The sequence below is a fragment of the Hyla sarda genome, chromosome 6 (assembly GCF_029499605.1).
Source record: "Hyla sarda isolate aHylSar1 chromosome 6, aHylSar1.hap1, whole genome shotgun sequence".
Lineage (NCBI taxonomy): Eukaryota > Metazoa > Chordata > Amphibia > Anura > Hylidae > Hyla > Hyla sarda.
Window position 1 is genome coordinate 82325310 of NC_079194.1, and position 12238 is coordinate 82337547.

Below are 12238 nucleotides of genomic sequence, written 5' to 3' on the forward strand. Positions count from 1 at the left end.
TACAGTTGTAAAATCTGCAGTTAAGGATTATACAAGGCATTTAAAAATGTGTAAGAATAGCCTTGTATAATCCGTAACAGCAGATCCAGTGTGTGTGAATGCACCCTAAAGGAACTGTAGAAGATAAAAATAAAAAGGTTCATGGGACATTAAAAATGCGAACATTTGTTTTATGGTAAGGTGTATATATACTGTAAAAACAACATGGTATTATAATGTGGAGATTAGCTGTACTAGGCTACCTCCGTCCAAGGGCGGACTGACACCACCCAAGCAAGACTCCACCCCTGGCCCCACCTCTGCCCCACCCCTATTCCCGCCCAGTATGCATATGAATATTTGCCATAGAAAGGAATAGGGGGTGCAATGCGCTTGAGGCTAGGGGGTACTTTGAGGGATGGCAATGCCAATCACCTTAACTACACAGAGGGGGAGACTTATCAAAACTTGGGCAGAGGAAAAGTTGTCCAGTTGCCCATAGCAACCAGTCAAATTGCTTCTCTAATTTTTCGGAGGCCTTTTCAAAAATGAAAGAAATTATCTGATTGGTTGCTATGGGCAACTTGGCAACTTTTCTTCTGGACAGGTTTTGATGAATCTCCCCCCAAGTGCCTTAAAACACTGAACTCCTCCTTTTTGTGTCAACTTGGGATCTCTGTCTGTGATACCCAGTTCAACTTGGCTCCAGCCTCCACTCACCTTTAACTCCTTGGGGACGAAGGGCGTATGCACATGCCCTCGCGTCCCGTCACTTAAGGACGGAGGGCGTATCCATACGCCCTCGGCATTTCCGATCACTGCCGCTCGCTGGGCGATGATCGGACCGGGATGCCTGCTGATATCTATCAGCAGGCATCCCGTGGCAATGCCTAGGGGGGTCCTGAGACCCCCCCATATCGGCGATCGCAGCAAATCGCAGGTCAATTCAGACCTGCGATTTGCCCCGATCCGGGCAAATCGGGTCACTGGTGATCCGATCTACCGGAAAATAAGACTGATCGGAGCTGTCGGAGACAGCTCTGACCAGCCTAAAGCATAAGAGCGAGGTGGCAGTGTTGCCACCCCCTCCTATCCCCTGCCATTGGTCGGTCAGGCTGACCACCAATGGCAGGAGGGGGCGGGGGGTTAGAGTTCATTTCCCCCCGCTCTACCCACTGATCGAAGTCGGTACAGAGCGGGGGGGAACACGGGCGGCGAGGGGGGGGACATGTCCCGGCTTACCCGGACCTGTGGCTGCGGAGGCGGCATCCATGGAGTGCGGCGGCAGGAGGAAGAGTGGCGGCCGGAAAGTGCGGCTGAGAAGGCTGCAGTGAAGATCGAGATAAGTGATAAGTCTGGGCATGCTGGGAGTTGTAGTTTTGCAACATCTGGAGGGTCACAGTTTGGAGACCACTGTGTAGTGGTCTCTAAACTGTGGTCCTCCAGATGTTGCAAAACTACAACTCCCAGCATGCACTGACTGTCTGGGCATGCTGGGAGTTGTAGTTTTGCAACATCTGAAGTGGCACAGTTTGGAGACCACTATATGGTGGTCTCCAAACTGTAGCCCTCCAGATGTTGCAAAACTACAACTCCCAGCATGCCCAGACAGTCAGGGATGCTGGGCGTGTAGTTCTGCAATATCTGACCCTACAGATGTTGCAGAACTACAACTACCAGCATGCCTGGACAGTCTGGGCATTCTTGGAGTTGTAGTTTTGCAACATATGGAGGGCTACAGTTTGGAGACCACTGTTCTTCCCCAGTTGTTGCATAACTACAACTCCTAGCATGCCCAGACTGTCCAGGCATGCTGGGAGTTGTAGTTCTGCAACATCTGAAGGGCCAGATATTGCAGAACTACACGCCCAGCATCCCTGACTGTACGGGCATGCTGGGAATTGTAGTTTTGCAACAGCTGTAGGCACACTGGTTGGGAAACACTGAGCTAGAGTCTGTTTCCTAACTCAGTGATTCCAACCCGTGTGCCTCCAGCAGTTGCAAAACTACAACTCCCAGAGTGCACTGACAGACCGTACATACTGGGAGTTGTAGTCTTGCAACAGCTGGAGGCACATGGGTTGGAATCACTGAGCTAGAGTCTGTTTTCTAACTCAGTGGTTCCCCACCAGTGTGCCTACAGCTGTTGTAAAACTGCAACTCCCAACATGTAGGGTCTGTCAGTACATTCTGGGAGTTGTCATTTTGCCACAGCTGAAGGTTTGGGGTGCCCCCCCCCCCCCCCATGTGAATGTACAGGGTACATTCACACGTGCGGGTTTACAGTGGGTTTCCTTCAAGGAAACTTACTGTGAACCCCCGCCTGTGTGAATGTACCCTAAAAACACTACACTAACAAATAATAAAAAGTAAAATACTACACATACACCCCCTTACACGTCACCCCCCCTCCCAATAAAAATGAAAAACGTCTCATACGGCAGTGTTTCCTAAACGGCGCCTCCAGCTGTGGCAAAACCACAACTCCCAGTGTTGCCGGACAGCCATAGACTGTCCTGGCAGGCTGGGAGTCTTGCAACAGTGGGAGGCACCCTGTGGGAGACACTGCTGTAGGGTTTTGGTGGAGACAAGCCCCATCCTTGTAACCGGGTCCACCCCTACTGCAAATTCCTTATTCAGGCCTCAAATGCGCATGGCGCTCTCTCAATTCAGAGCCCTGTCGTATTTCAGGGCAACAGTTTAGGGCCACATATGGGGTATCTCCGTACTCGGGAGAAATTGCGTTACAAATTTTAGGGGGATTTTTCTCCCATTACCCTTTGTAGAAATGGTAAATTTGGGGAAAAAACCTGCACTTTAGTGAAATTTTTTTTTTCATTTACACATCCGAATTTAACGAAAAGTCGTCAAACACCTGTGGGGTGTTAAGGCTCACCGGACCCCTTGTTACGTGCCTTGAGGGGTGTAGTTTCCAAAATAGTATGCCATGTGTTTTTTTTGCTGTTACGGCACCATAGGGGCTTCCTAAATGCGACATGCCCCCAAAAACCATTTCAGCAAAACTCACTCTCCAAAATCCCAATGTCGCTCCTTCCCTTCTGAGCCCTCTACAGCGCCCGTCGAACACTTGACATACACATATGAGGTATTTCCATACTCAAGAGAAATTGTGTTACAAATTTTGGGGGGATTTTTCTCCTTGTACCCCTTGTAAAATTTCAAATACTGGGTCTACAAGAACATGCGAATGTAAAAAATTAAGATTTAGAATTTTCTCCTTCACTTTGCTGCTATTCCTGTGAAACACCTAAAGGGTTAACAAACTTACTGAATGTCCTTTTCAATACTTTGAGGGGTGCAGTTTTTATAATGGGGTAATTTATGGGGCATTTCTAATATGAAGGCCCTTCAAATCCACTTCAAAACTGAACTGGCCCCTAAAAAATTCCGATTTTGAAAATTTTGTGAAAAATTGGAAAATTGCTTCTAAACTTTTAAGCCCTCTGATGTCTTCCAAAAGTAAAAAAATGTCAACTTTATGATGCAAACATAAAGTAGACATATTGTATATGTGAATCAAAATATTATTTATTTAGAATGTTTATTTTCCTTACAAGCAGAGAGCTTCAAAGTTAGAAAAATGAAAAATTTTAAATTTTTTCATCAAATTTTGGAATTTTTCACCAAGAAATGATGCAAGTATCGAAAAAATTTTACCTCTAACATAAAGTAGAATATGTCACAAAAAAACCATCTCGGAATCAGAATGAAAAGTAAAAGCATCTCAGAGTTATTAATGCTTAAAGTGACAGTAGTCAGAATTGCAAAAAATGCTCCCGTCCTTAGGGTTATAATGGGCTCCGTCCCCAAGGAGTTAAAGGGGTACTACGGTGGAAAACTTATTTTTTTTTAAAATCAACTGGTGCCAGAAAGTTAAACAGATTTGTAAATTACCTCTATTAAGAATTCTTAATCCTTCCAGTACCTATTAGCTGCTGTATACTACAGAGGAAATTCTCTTCTATTTGGGATTTCTTTTCTGTCACTACCACAGTGCTCTCTGCTGACACCTCTGTCCATTTTGGGAAATGTCCAGAGCAGCATATGTTTGGTATGGGGATTTTCTTCTGCTCTGGACAGTTCCTAAAATGGACAGAGGTGTCAGTAGAGAGCACTGTGGTCGTGACAGAAAAGAAATCCCAAATAGAAAATAAATTGTTCTGTAGTATACAGCTGCTAATAAGTACTGAAAGGATTATAACATTTTAATATAAATAATTTAAATATATGTTTAAATTTATGGTACCAGTTGATTTAAAAAAAATAAAAAAAATAAAGTTTTTCACAGGAGTACCTGCCTTTCACTGCTCACTACATGATGGCACAGTCAGATATATAACTCATCTCTGACATCATATAGTGAGCGGTGAAAGGCAGGTAGAATATAGCAACTAGTCCATTCATAAGCCACACACTTTATCTTTTATCTTTATCTTTTTTGCCTCCTACTTGTGGTGAGGCCTCTTAGATTTATTACAGAAATAGCACAGCAGCACAGAGTATTTCCGGAGGGAACTATAGTGAGGCAGACTGTCTGAAATACTCTGTGCTGCTGGGAAGCCTACTCCATCTTCTATCTGCCTTTTACCACCCCCTACATGATGGCAGAGTCAGAGATATAAGTTATATTTCACATATAACTAAGTCAGACTGTTCCATCATGTAGGGAGCGATGAAAGGCAGGTAGAAGATACGTACAATTATACAATTCATAAGCCACCCACCTGGTCAGGCTAGTCTGTTTATGTGTCCATGCAGATGCCGACTGAGAAAGCTGGCAGAGAGATCAGGGCACTTCTTCGACAGGGCTCTGTAAACCAAGGACAAGCGGGGCTCTGTACGCCGAGGACAGGCAGGGCTCTGTACACCGAGGACAGGCAGGGATCTGTACACCGAGGACAGGCGGGGCTCTGTACACAGAGGACAGTCGGGGCCCCGTACACCGAGGACAGGCGGGGCTCTGTACACAGTGTACAGAGTTCCGCTTATACTCAGTGTACAGAGCACCACTTGTCCTCAGTGTACAGAGCCCCGCTTGTCCTCAGTGTACAGAGCCCCGCTTGATCTCAGTGTACAGAGCCCCACTTGTCCACTTGTCCTCGGAGGACAAGCGGGGCCCTGTACACTGAGGACAAGCGGGGCCCTGTACACTGAGGACAAGCGGGGCCCTGTACACTGAGGACAAGCGGGGCCCTGTACACTGAGGACAAGCGGGGCCCTGTACACTGAGGAGAAGCGGGGCCCTGCACACTGAGGACAAGCTGGGCCCTGCACACTGAGGACAAGCGGGGCTCCGTACACTGAGGAAAAGCGGGGTTCCGTACCTGAGGGCAAGTGGGTCCTATATGAGAGAGCGAGCGAGCAGGTCGGCGGGCGCACAGTGAGCTCTGATGTGGCGCTGCGGTGCATAGACGTGAGGTCACGTCACCCCCCCCCACGGTGATGTGACCTCACGTGCTGCAGTGCCACGTCGGAGTTCAAAGCGCATTCTCTTACAGGGCTGCCGTGGCTGTTTGGGAGATGCCAAACAGCAGCCAGCAGCACCATTCTCCGGGTCCGGGTGTGTGTCGGGCCCGGGTCCGGGTGTATGCCGGGCAATTAGATACAGCGGGCCCTTTCCCCCGTCTGGGCCTTCGGACGAGGGCCAAATGGACCGGCCTGTCAGTCCGCCCCTGCCTCCGTCAATCTCATAGACAGTGAGACAGTGCATGCTAGACTACCACTTCATTCACTTAGTATAGAACAGCTGAAAACAGCCAAGCATGGTACTCAACTGTCTCCGTTGGGGATGAGCGAATTGAATCTGATGAATCTGAATTTGTTACGAATTTCAGGAAAAATTAGATTCCCAACAAATGCGAATATTGCCGCATTTAGTGCTGTCCAGGCTCCAGGGCATCTAAAATGGCAGATAAACATGTGAGGACATGGGGCAAGGAATCCTCAGAAGGAGGGAACAAGGGTCGGTGGGATGACCCTGAATCACTTGCAGCATGCAGCCTATCAGCAGCCAGCCAAAATCCAGCCTAGAAGCACTGATAGGGAACGGAGTGAGATTGAGAGAGAGAGTGCAATTTTGGGTGTAGTATGCATGCAGCCTATCAGCAGCCAGCCACCCCTGTGATGTCACAGCCCTATATAATCGGCAGCCATCTTGCAGCCAGTCACATCAGCATTCTATTACAGAGTGAGAGTGATAGACAGCAGTGTGCGTTAAACAGAAAAGCATTTTTATAGCAGTGATTCACCTCCCAGTCACATCAGCGTTCTATTGCAGAGAGGGACAGAGAGTTGTGTATGTTTGCACAGAAAAGCTTTTTTACAGCAGCAATTCACCTCGAGCCCAAATCCAGCCTAGAAGCACTGATAGGAAAGGCAGTGAGATTGAGAGAGAAAGTGCAATTTTGGGTGTAGTACACAGCGAATGTGTGCAGCAGCACTGGTGTGTACAACAACTGAAAAAGTAATAGTAACCAGCCAGTTAGGGTGAGGAGAGCACTAAAAGCATTTTGTCCTCTATTAAGTGTAACATGTGCATACATCTAAGTAGTGTACCATTTTGTTCCTGTTGAAGTCTTAAAGGCCTAGATAATGTGAAAGGCCAGGCAAAAGTACACACCTGCTGGTGTTGTAAACAAATACTGTTTTAAGCGTACTGGAGTGCATTGCCCTCACCTCATAAGTGCATACCACAAACGTACATTTAAGTGGTGTACCATTTTGTTCCTGTTAAAGTCTTAAGGGCCTAGATACTGTATTGTACTCCCCTCATATACGCACTAAGTATGTCAGGCAGAGAAGTGCCAGGACATGTACAGAGGAGTGGCCGAGGCCTAAATTCATCAGGCAGAGGTTGCAGCAGACTAGAGGCAAGTGGCAGCAAGAGTCTCAGAGAGAGGCCTGAGCTCTCGGTATCAGCTAGCGGTCGTGTCTCGACCAGCAACCCATCTGCTGTCATCGATTGATTAACACGGTCATCCACTTCATCACATGTGACATCTGACACCCCCAGTAAGCAGGGTGGGTTCCTCAGACACAACCCTCGGCATGGCCCAGGAGCAGTCCCTGTCCCATTGCCTCTGTCCTATGCTGTTCCTTCCCCCACAGAAGTATCTTATGTTGTGGGTTCAGCTCCACTATTTAATGGGGACGATATACTAGAGGACAGTCAGCAGCTGTTGCCCAGCCAAGAAGTGAAGGAGACATCCACCGCTTCCTCTGTTAGCCGGGCAAGTAGTGATGAGGAGAGTGGCGTGGGAGGTGGTGTTGCAAGCCTTCAGGCTCCTGAAGCACACACTGTAAAGGAACCGGAGGAGGACATCAGCGACATGCAGACACAACTTGATGATGATGAAGCTGATCGCTCTTGGGAGCCGGGTGCAGAAGGGGCTTCATCATCATGAGGAGAAGAGGGTTGCAGGTTGCCAGTGAGGCAGCAGCAGAGCCAGCAAGGTCGTAGCATGGTTGCCAGTCAGCATGGTGGCAGATGTGGAAAGTCTGGGGCCAAATGTGCCCGGGGTAGACCACCTGCTTTGCGACAGCCTAACTTCAAGGGAGGTAGTGGAACAGGAGTTCCTGGAGTAGGCGGCAGTAGCAGTCAATCAGTGCGTACTGTTGGTGGGAAAATCAGTTACTCAACTTTGTGGCAGTTTTTCATCAAGCATCTGGAGCATGTTGGCACCACGGCCCTGTGTCAATATATGCAGAGGCACCATAAAGTGGCCTGGGAGAACCGTGACTCCGATGTGGTGTCCAGCCTGCTGCATCACCCACTGGCACGCCGTTCCCTGTTTCAGCCAGCCAAGGCTCCACCACCTCAGCCGAAGGGAGCTATGTGTCATACCAATCTTCTGTCGCTACAGATGCTCCTGCTCCTCCTACTTCGGGTCAGTCATTCCGCCAGCAATCCATTGGCGAAGCCATGTCCAAGAAACAACAGTATGCGCCCACTCAGCCAACGTCGCAAAAGCTGAATGTGCTCCTGTCCAAGTTGCTGGTGCTGCAGTCCCTTCCTTTTCAAGTGGTGGACTCTGCACCTTTCAGAGAACTGATGGCTTGTGCCGAGCCGAGGTAGAGAGTCCAAAGCCGTAATTTCTTTGCAAAGAAGGCAGTACCAGCCCTGCACAATTTTATGGAACAGAAGGTGGGCAAGTCCTTGAGCCTGTCGGTGTGTACCAAAGTGCATGGCAGCGCCGACGTGTGGAGCTGTAACTACGGTCAGGGACAATACATGTCCTTTACAGCCCACTGGGTGAATGTGGTTCCTGCACAGCCACAGTAGCAACTTGGACAGATCACACCGCTTCGGCCTCCACGCTCTCAGGCTGTTGGTCCTGAGACAGTGTGCTACTCCGCCTCCTCATCCTCCACTGTGTCCTCAGCCTCCACTGCACGGACAAGTCTCAGTGCCCCTCCAGCATACCATGTTTGCAGGGCACGGCGGTGTCACACTGTTCTTCACATGGTTTGCCTTGGCGAATGGAGTCACACAGGGGAGGAACTGCTAAAAGTCATTCATCAAGAAATAAAATCATTGCTTACTCCATGAAAACTGGAAATGGGAACCATGGTGACCGACAACGGGAAGAACATCTTGTCTGCTCTGCGACAAGGAAGCCTGAGACATGTGCCCTGCATGGCACATGTTCAATCTGGTTGTCAAGCGGTTCCTGAAGTGTTCCCCCCCATCTGCAAGACATCTTAACTATGGGAAGGAAACTTTTCATGCACTTCAGCCACTCGTACCCCGCAAAGCCAACATAGTCTGATTTGCAACGTTTCCACCCATTGGAATTCCGCCCTCAATATGTCGGACCGAACAGAGAAAAGCCATCACCGATTTTTTGATGATCCAAGCGGATACGGGGCCTCCCCTGTGTAACTTCCATGTCAACTAGTAGCAACTCATACGTGACACCTGCAGTTTGCTCAGGCCCTTTGAGGAAGCCACGTTATTAGTCATTCGCCAGGATTACGGGATGAACGTCATTCCCCTGCTTCATTTACTACAACATGTGTTGGAAACGATGGCTGGTCAGGGCAATAGAGGCGTGGCGTCTACATCTCCGGCCAAATGAGCCCTGTGGGGGCTGAACTGGAGGAGGAGGAGGGGGATGGCACAATGGAGCACAGTTTACGTTTTGCGAGATGGGCGTTTTTCTAGTAATCTGACAGGAGAGGAGCTAGAGGGTTATGAGGAAGGTGAGACAGAGGACCCAGACACACCGTGGCAGTATGCACTGGAGATGGAGGCAGGGAGTCACTCCGAGTCACTTGCACAAATGGCACGATGCATGTTCACTTGTGTAGTGACTGCCGAATTGTCACCATTCGGCAGTGGGATGACTTCTAGCTCTCCACCTTATTGGACCCTCGCTACCAGCACAAAATGGGTGCTTTTTTTTACACCCACTGAAAGGGAGGACAAACTAACCTACTACAGAGACATCCTATGTAGTCAGTTGGCTGATGCCTATCTGCGCCATTGTTCATCCTCTCTAAGGTCTAACTGGGGGGGGGGGGGCCCTCTGCGCTCAGCTTCCACTGCCATATCTGCTGGAGAGGGGTGGGGTGGCAGGAGCAGTAACAGCTCCATCAGCAGCAGCCTGAGCCTACAGTCGCTGATGAGTAGCTTTCTTCAGCCGCATAGAGAAGCAACTCATCAGCAGCAGGTAAACTTGGAGCAGGACCTGAACCAACAGGTGGTGGAATACCTTGACATGACCAAGCCAATCCACCTTGAAGACCTTCTGGACTTCTGGGCAGCCAAACTTGATTTGTGGCCGTAACTAGCAGAGTTTGTCCTGGAAAAGCTGTCCTGCCCGACCAGTAGTGTGCCATTAGAGCAGGTGTTTAGTGCAGTGGGGGCCATAGTAACCCCAAGGAGAACTCGTCTGTCCACGAAAAATGTGGAGAGACTGTCCTTTGTGAAGATGAATCAGGAATGGATCAGCCAGGATTTCCACCCACCAATGCCTGATGCATCAGAGTAGATTGACCATGGTGCCACACCAACACTTCACAAATATGGATAGTGCTAAACATATTTAAAGGGGTACTCCGGTGCTTAGACATCTTATCCCCTATCCAAAGCATAGGGGATAAGATGCCTGACCGCGTGAGTCCCGCCGCTGGGGACCCCGTGATCTTGTACACGGCACCCCGTTTGTAATCAGTCCCCGGAGCGTGTTCACTCCGGGTCTGATTACGCGCGATCACAGGGCGGGCGGCGTGTGACGTCACGCCTGCACCCCCATGTGAAGTCACGCTCCGCCCCTCAATGCAAACCTATGGGAGGGGGTGTGACAGCTATCACACCCCCTCCCGTAGGCTTGCATTGAGGGGCGGAGCGTTACGTCACACGGGGGCGCAGGCATGACGTCACACGCCGCCCGCCCTGTGATCGTATGTAATCAGACCCGGAGCGAACACGCTCCGGGGACTGATTACAAACGGGGTGCCAGGTGCAAGATCACAGGGGGTCCCCAGCGGCAGGACTCCCGCGGTCAGGCATCTTATCCCCTATCCTTTGGATAGGGGATAAGATGTCTAAGCGCCGGAGTACTCCTTTAAGGCGCTGCTCCCCAGTTACAGACATTCCTCCGCATTAGACCACAAGTAAGTATTGAGGATATGCATTACGTAAATCTGAACTTTTAATAATATTCTTAGGATAATAAATATATACCCAAAATCTTTTTTAAATCAAACACCACCAAGTATTAATGTGATGCAAAGACCTCTAAAAGATGGAAGGGAACAACATATGGTCCATTGTAACTGGTGGGGGTAAAAACTTCCCCTGTAGGGCCCTACTCTTGCATTATTAATTCCCTTCTTGGCAAGTGTTACTTGCCCTAAAAAGGGCGGCCCCACACAGGAACCTCTCCCTATTTCCCCCTACAAACACTGCTATTTCCCAGTGTTTTTAGGTGGAAATAGAGAGTTTCCTGTGTGGGGCCACCATTTTAAGGGTGACTAATACTTACCAAGAAGGGAATTAATAGGGCGAGAGTAGGGCCTTACAGGGGAGGTTTTTACCCCCACCTGCTAAAATGGACAATACATTGTTACCTTCCACCTATTCGAGGAAAGTCTCAATCCCTATTTCCACCTAAAAACCCTGGGAAATGGCATTGTTTGTAGATGTAAACAGGGATAGGTTCCTGTGTGGGGCCACCCTTTATAGGACGAGTAACACTTGCCAAGAAGGGAATTAATAATGCAAGAGTAGGGCCTTACAGGGGACGTTTTTACCCCCACTGTTGTTTCCTTCCACATATTAGAGGTGTTTGCATCACATCAATACTTGGTGGTGTAGACTGTTTGCACACCTTTCCTTTTGTTTGATTTAAAGAAAAAAAACTTGGGTCCATATATTTTATCCTCTGCATATTATTAAAGGTTACGTTTTTTGTAATGTATATCTTCAATACGTTCTAACACTAACACCTTTACAAAAGAGACTTTCTTCTGCCCACCTTCCTCAGCTACTATTCTGATCCTGCCACCCGCCTGATGCCAAGTTCTCCTTTTTTTACCCAACTTCGTCACCGGGTACTGGTATTGCCACCAACTGCACCACTCTGTCATCGGGTCACTTTCAGGACTCCTGAGGCTGCTGCTGCCACCTCCAGGCTGTCTCATTCTGCCACCATATGTTCTCCTCCTGCTGATGCCAGCTCCAGGCTGTCTCATTCTACCACCATATGTTCTCCTCATGTTGATGCCAGCTCCGATCTGTCTCATACTGCCTCCATATGGTCTCCTCATGGTGCTGCCACCTCCAGGCTGTGTCATCCAGCCAATATATGGTCACCTCATGCTCCTGCCACCTCCAGGCTGTGTCATTTAGCCACTATATGGTCTCCTCATGCTGCTGCCAACTCCAGGCTGTGTCATTCAGACACTATGGGGGAGATTTATCTAAACCTGTGCAGATTCAAAGTTGCCCGGTTGCCGATAGCAACCAATCAGCTTGCTTCTTCCATTCTTAACAAGGCCTGTGAAAAATTGGTTGCTATGGGCAACTTTACCTGTGCTTAGATTTTGATAAATCTCCCCCTATATGTTCTACTCATGCTGCCGCCAACTTCAGGCTGTGTCATTCAGCCACTGTATGCTGTCGCCAACTCCACGCTGTGTCATTCAGACACTATATGGTCTCCTCATGCTTCCACCACCTCCAGCCTGTGTCATTCAGCCACTATATGTTCTCCTCATGCTGCCGTCATCTCAG